This window comes from Humulus lupulus, chromosome 7, assembly GCF_963169125.1.
Source record: "Humulus lupulus chromosome 7, drHumLupu1.1, whole genome shotgun sequence".
In the NCBI taxonomy this organism is placed as follows: domain Eukaryota; kingdom Viridiplantae; phylum Streptophyta; class Magnoliopsida; order Rosales; family Cannabaceae; genus Humulus; species Humulus lupulus.
Genome location: NC_084799.1, coordinates 204,861,058 through 204,867,333, shown reverse-complemented (window position 1 = coordinate 204,867,333; position 6,276 = coordinate 204,861,058). Strand labels below are relative to the sequence as shown.

The window sequence follows — 6,276 nt, the reverse complement described above, 5'->3', positions numbered from 1 at the left end:
ACACACCGTCTGATAATCTGGTCAACACAGTGCCTATAGAGAATAGGTTCCTCCCAATAGTAGTGTTTCACCTCAGAAAATAATTTCTTTAATTGTTGCTTTGACATTTCAGGGGGCACAATCTTGGCAACCAGGAAGTTCACTATGTCTGCAAACCAAGGGACAGCTAAAGTTTCACTTACCCCAAACAACTGCTCATCAGGGAAGTGATCATTGATTTGCACTGCCTTCTTATTTTCAGTCTCCTCCAACTCGAGTCTAGATAGATGATCAGCCACCACATTCTCGCTGCCCTTCTTGTCACGGATCTCCAAGTCAAATTCTTGAAGCAAAAGAATCCATCTAATCAGGCGGGGCTTGGAATCTTTCTTTGACATCAAATATTTAATGGCAGAGTGATCAGTGTAGACAATCACTTTGTTACCAATCAGATATGGTCTAAATTTGTCACAAGCAAACACAATAGATAGCAACTCTTTTTCTGTAGTGGCATAATTCAGCTGAGCATCATTTAGAGTCCGACTAGCATAGTAAATAGACCTGAATACCTTGTCAATCCGCTGTCCCAGAACTGCCCCCACTGCGTAATCACTGGCATCACACATCAACTCAAAAGGCAATTCCCAATTCGGAGCTATCACAATTGGAGCAAAAATAAGCTTTTCTTTCAAGAAATTGAACGCCCTCAAACATTCGTCATTAAAATCAAAGACAACTCCATTCATAAGCAGATTCGAAAGAGGCTTGGACACCTTTGAGAAATCTTTGATGAATCTTCGATAGAACCCAGCGTGACCAATAAAACTTCTAACTCCTTTGACTGAAACTGGTGGAGGCAGCTTTTCAATGGTAGAAATTTTTGCTCTATCTACCTCAATTCCCTCACTTGAAATTTTATGGCCAAGAACAATCCCCTCTTTCACCATAAAATGGCATTTCTCCCAATTCAACACCAGATTTGCCATCTCACAACGACGCAACACGTTCTCCAAGTGACCCAAACAGAGGTCGAATGATGAGCCAAAAACAGAGAAATCATCCATGAATATCTCAATACACCGGTCTACCATGTCTGAAAATATGGCCATCATGCACCGTTGAAATGTTGCAGGGGCATTGCATAGTCCAAATGGCATTCTCCTGAAAGCAAATGTGCCATAAGGACATGTAAAGGTTGTTTTCTCTTGATCCTCTGGTGCAATAGCGATCTGATGATACCCAGAATACCCATCCAAGAAACAGTAGTAGCTATGGCCCGCCAATCTATCGAGCATCTTATCAAGGAAAGGCAAAGGAAAATGATCCTTCCTTGTTGCCTTATTGAGCTTGCGGTAGTCTATACAAATCCGCCACCCCGTTACAGTTCTGGTTGGAATGAGTTCATTGTTCTCATTTTTCACCACAGTCATTCCACCCTTCTTAGGTACCACTTGCACAGGACTCACCCATGCACTATCAGATATTGGGTAGATTACCCCAACATCCAACCACTTAAGAATTTGCTCCAACACTACTTCCTTCATAGCTGGATTGAGTCTTCTCTGGGCCTCTATGGATGGCTTGCTATTCTCCTCCAACAAAATTTTATGCATCACTGTCGATGGGCTGATTCCTCTAATATCTGCCAAGGTCCACCCAATGGCCAATTTATGCTCCCTTAGAACCCTCAACAGTTTCTCCAATTCTACCTTTGACAGGTCAGCTGACACAATGACAGGTAAAGTTTCATTCTCTCCCAGATAAGCATAGCGCAAGTGATCTGGGAGGACCTTTAATTCCAACTGCGGTGGCTGCTGAATGGAGGTAAGCGGTTTATCAGTCGCATCTGCTAGTTCTTGAAACTTCTTCCAATATGGTAAGAACGAGTTGATCCAGTTTACACATTCTCTGATCTCAGCATCATCATCATCGCCCTCATCACCCAATAATACTGCCTCTAAGGCGTCACTGCTCACCCTTCTCTTGGAGATTGCCTTTTCTATCACATCCACACTAAAGCAACTGTCACTAGCCACCGGATACTTCATAGACTTGAAGACATTAAAGACCACCTCATCTCCTTGAACTCTAAGCTTAAGCTCTCCTTTGTGAACATCAATAAGAGCTTGGCTTGTGGCTAGAAATGGCTTACCGAGAATAACCGGGACATCTGTGTCCTCCTCCATGTCTAGAGCAATAAAGTCAGTTGGAAATATGAACTTATCCACCTTCACAAGAACATCCTCAATAATACCTCGTGGATGTGTTAACGATCGGTCTGCGAGCTGTAAAGTGACAGTTGTTGGTTTTGCCTCCCCCAAACCAAGTCTTTTAAACACAGATAAGGGCATCAGATTGATACTTGCCCCCAGATCACATAAGGCGTGCTTACATTCAAACTTGCCAATGGTGCAAGGTATAGTGAAACTCCCCGGATCTCTCAGCTTTTGGGGTAGCTTCCGTTGTAAAATCGCACTGCACTCTTCAGTGAGTGCTGCAGTCTCATAGTCCTCCATTCTCCTTTTCTTTGACAGAATCTCTTTCATGAACTTAACATAACTGGGCATCTGCTCCAAGGCCTCAGCAAAAGGAATGTTTATGTGCAGCTTTTTAAACACCTCAAGAAACTTAGAGAACTGTTTATCTAGTGTAGTCTTTCTAAGCCTCTGAGGGTATGGAACTCTAACTGGCTGCTCAATAACAACTGGCGGACTCTGTTTTGACTGTTGATGGTCTTCAGTAACCCTCTCTGAATCAGACTGTTCACCCATCTCTTTATTCTGAACCACTGCCTGTGGAGGTCTAGACTGCTCAGTTTGCTTTCCACTCCTCAGAGTAATTGCCTGAACTTGCTCCTTGGGGTTGACTTCAGTATTACTAGGCAAGTTTCCCTGGGGTCTGTTATTGAGCATATTTGCCAACTGCCCAACCTGTGTCTCAAGGTTTCGAATAGAGGATCTGGTCTCAGTCATAAATTGAGTCTGAGTATTAGTAAGAGTCAACAAGGCAGCTTGCAGTTCATTAGGCCTCTCAGGTTGAGGCATTGATTGTTGAGGCCTAAGCTGATGTGATGATGAAGCTTGATTCATAGGTGGCTGAGGCATGTTATTCTGAAATTGGCCTTGAAACTGAGGTTGTTGGCCTTGATTATTCTTCCACGAAAAATTGGGATGATTTCGCCACCCAGGATTGTAGTTGTTGGAGAATGGATTATTGAGCGGCCTTTGAAAGTTTCCCACCGCTTGAACTTGAGCATGATCCATTGGGGTGTTATTATTCATACAGATAGGGCACTGATCGACAGAATGAGCACCACCACACATTTCACACCTCATTGCCATCTGAACCGCATTAGCAGATACACTGCTCTGTTGTAACTGCTTTGTCAGAGAGGCTACTTGCGCTGTTAGAGCAGTGATTGCATCCAGCTCATGCACCCCAGCTACCTTCCTAACTCCTGATGATCTTTCCTCAGACCATTGATGATTGTTTGTGGCCATGTCCTCTAGTAGCTCATAAGCACCAGTTGCGCTCTTGCTCATAAAAGTGCCACCTGCTGCAGCATCAATAATGGTTCTGGTTGTAGGACATAAACCATTGTAGAAATTCTGTACTAGCATCCACTGTTCAATGCCATGATGAGGACATCTTCTCAGGAGTTCCTTAAACCGTTCCCAAGCTTCATACAGTGACTCTCCGTCATTCTGGCAAAAGTTATTTATCTCTCCCCTCAATTTAGCAGCTTTGGACGGAGGGAAGAATTTAGACAAAAATTTCTGAGCTAGATCCTGCCAGGTGACAATAGAATTTGGCTGCAGAGAGTTCAGCCAACTTTTAGCTCTGTCCCTTAGAGAAAATGGGAAGAGCCTAAGCTTGATTGCATCATCACTCACCCCATTATATTTGAAGGTTCCACACAACTCCAGAAAGTTGGACAAATGGGTGTGAGGATCTTCAGAGGGCAACCCATTGAATTGCACAGAGGACTGCACCATTTGTAAAATAGCAGGCTTGATTTCGAAGTTGTTGGCCTCTACAGCTGGTGGGCGTATACTATTTTGTACTCCCGTCAGAGTGGGTAGCACATAATCTCTCAGGCTCCTCTCAGCATTGGTCTGAGCCTGAACCCCTTGTACAACTCCTGGATTTAGAACATTCCTGCCATCCCCGTCATTCTGTGCCATCTTCACAGAATTCTGGGCCTCTCTCTTGTTCTTTCTGATTTGATTGCAAGACTTTTCAATCTCAGGATTGAGAGGAACAAGTGTGTCTTTTCCTTTTCTGCCACGCATATACCAAAATTCACCTGAGATAGACAAATTAAGCAACTAAACAGATTAGAAACAAGAGAAATTAAAATCAAATTAGAATAAAAATTAATTAGACTGATATTGATAATTATTTTCAGTCCCCGGCAACGGCGCCAAAAACTTGTTGCGAAATTTATAGCTATGCAAGTGCACACAGTCGCAAACTTGTAATAAAATGGTAAAACCAAGTATCGTCCTCAAGGACTGATTTATCAATTACCAGTCAATTAATTTCTTGTTCTATTTGATGAATTGAAATTCTTGATTTTTATAAATACAGCAAAAGAAACTATAAATTGCAGAAACAATAATTAAAAATTGAATAGAATAACAACTAATGGAAAAACTTTTAATTTAATCACTGAGAAACAATTAGGATATTCAATCTCATCAACTATCCTCCCTATTATTCCCTAATGCAAAGTGTGAATTCTTCTTCTTTTGACCTAATTCAATTAACAAGTTGATATAGCAGCCTATAATCATACTATGAATTATAAACTCAACCTAGGTGACAATTTCCTATATTTCTATGGTAAATTGAACCACACAGATAGCATTAATCTCACAACTTAATAACAGTTACACAATTAATTCAGATGCTTTCGTTCTAAATTAGATTTTTGTCCAATATAACCACAGCATAATTAAATTTCACTTCTCAGATTTTGACTTAAAAACATATGTAAATGACTAAAGATGGCCAATCAATAATCAATCTATAAGAACAGGTTATATGGAATTGAAGAAGATTGAAGAAGAATAATATAAAAATTGCATTAGTTCATAACAGGGATTCAAGTGATTCAATTGAACATCCTAAACAGAAAATTAGTTCATAATCATAATGCTAATCACAACCAAAATTAAAGATAACATCAGGAAGAAGAAGAAAAACATGTAAAAATACTCTAGGTCTTCAGCATTCATCCACAATCCGTACGTCGTCTTCTTTCTTCTTTTTCGCCAAGATAAAACCTAAGGTTTCAAATTTTAAAGAGGCGGGCCGCGGCTCTACATACACTATGCCGCGGCCCGTATCCAAATTCCTGGGCAAAAAGCCCTTTCCATGCAGTGGCCCTCTGAAGCCATGCCGCGGCCCGCATCAACGAGTTCTGGGCAAAATGCCCATCTATGCCGCGGCTCTCTATAGCCATGCCGCGGCCCGAGGATGTCCTAAAAAACAATGCTTCTGTTTCCCCCCTAGCCGCGGCTCCACTTTGCTCATGCCGTGGCTCTTAAGGAATTTCTCAATTCTTCAAGTTTTCATCCCAAAATTTCACCAACACTTCCAAATTGTGTTGAGAACCCTTCTTTATCAAAATATGATGAAAAACTTGATTATTTCTTCCCTTTCTTTGGCATTTTCTTCCACATGCTCAATTCTTCCTGATATTCACAAAGACAAACAAACAAAGCATAAACCCGCACTAAATGAAAGAAAAACGAAATAAAAGACTACTAAAAACATCACCAAAACATAACAAAAACTAGACTCAACAAATGTGCAGGTATAGACTATGTTTTTGTATATATGAAGAATGTGGAAGATGACTCTAAAACATGCCAAAAATGGGCAATGGAGAAGGTGTTTAGTTTTTTTTTCTTTGGTTTTTTGTATTTTTGTATATTTTATTCAAATAAGAAATCAAAGCAAATGTACTTTTTTTATTCTCTCAAAAGTAGTGTATATTTTTCTTTTTGTGCAAAGTGGTGTTATATATATACTAGATACAAATAACGTATAATGCACGTTTGTTTAATTTTATTTATAGAACTTCTTAATTATTTTTATTAAATTTGTATCATTTTCATATATATTTCAAATAAATAAACAATATTTCTTCTATATAATAAGTGCATAGATAACGGAAATTATTGGTTTTAACAGTTTATTTTATTAACATCAACTAAATATTTAACAGAATATACATTTAAAGCTAACTTAATAATAGATATTTATTAATTATATTAATATAAATTTAAA

The 6,276-nt window shown here is 39.6% G+C and overlaps 1 non-coding gene across 1 annotated transcript; it reads left to right on the top strand.

Moving 5' to 3' along the window:
* Nucleotides 1-3,609: 3,609 nt before the first annotated feature.
* Nucleotides 3,610-3,716, top strand: LOC133793146 (small nucleolar RNA R71). Its single transcript, XR_009874606.1, has one exon. It is a non-coding gene; the product is annotated as a small nucleolar RNA R71 (small nucleolar RNA).
* Nucleotides 3,717-6,276: the final 2,560 nt, after the last annotated feature.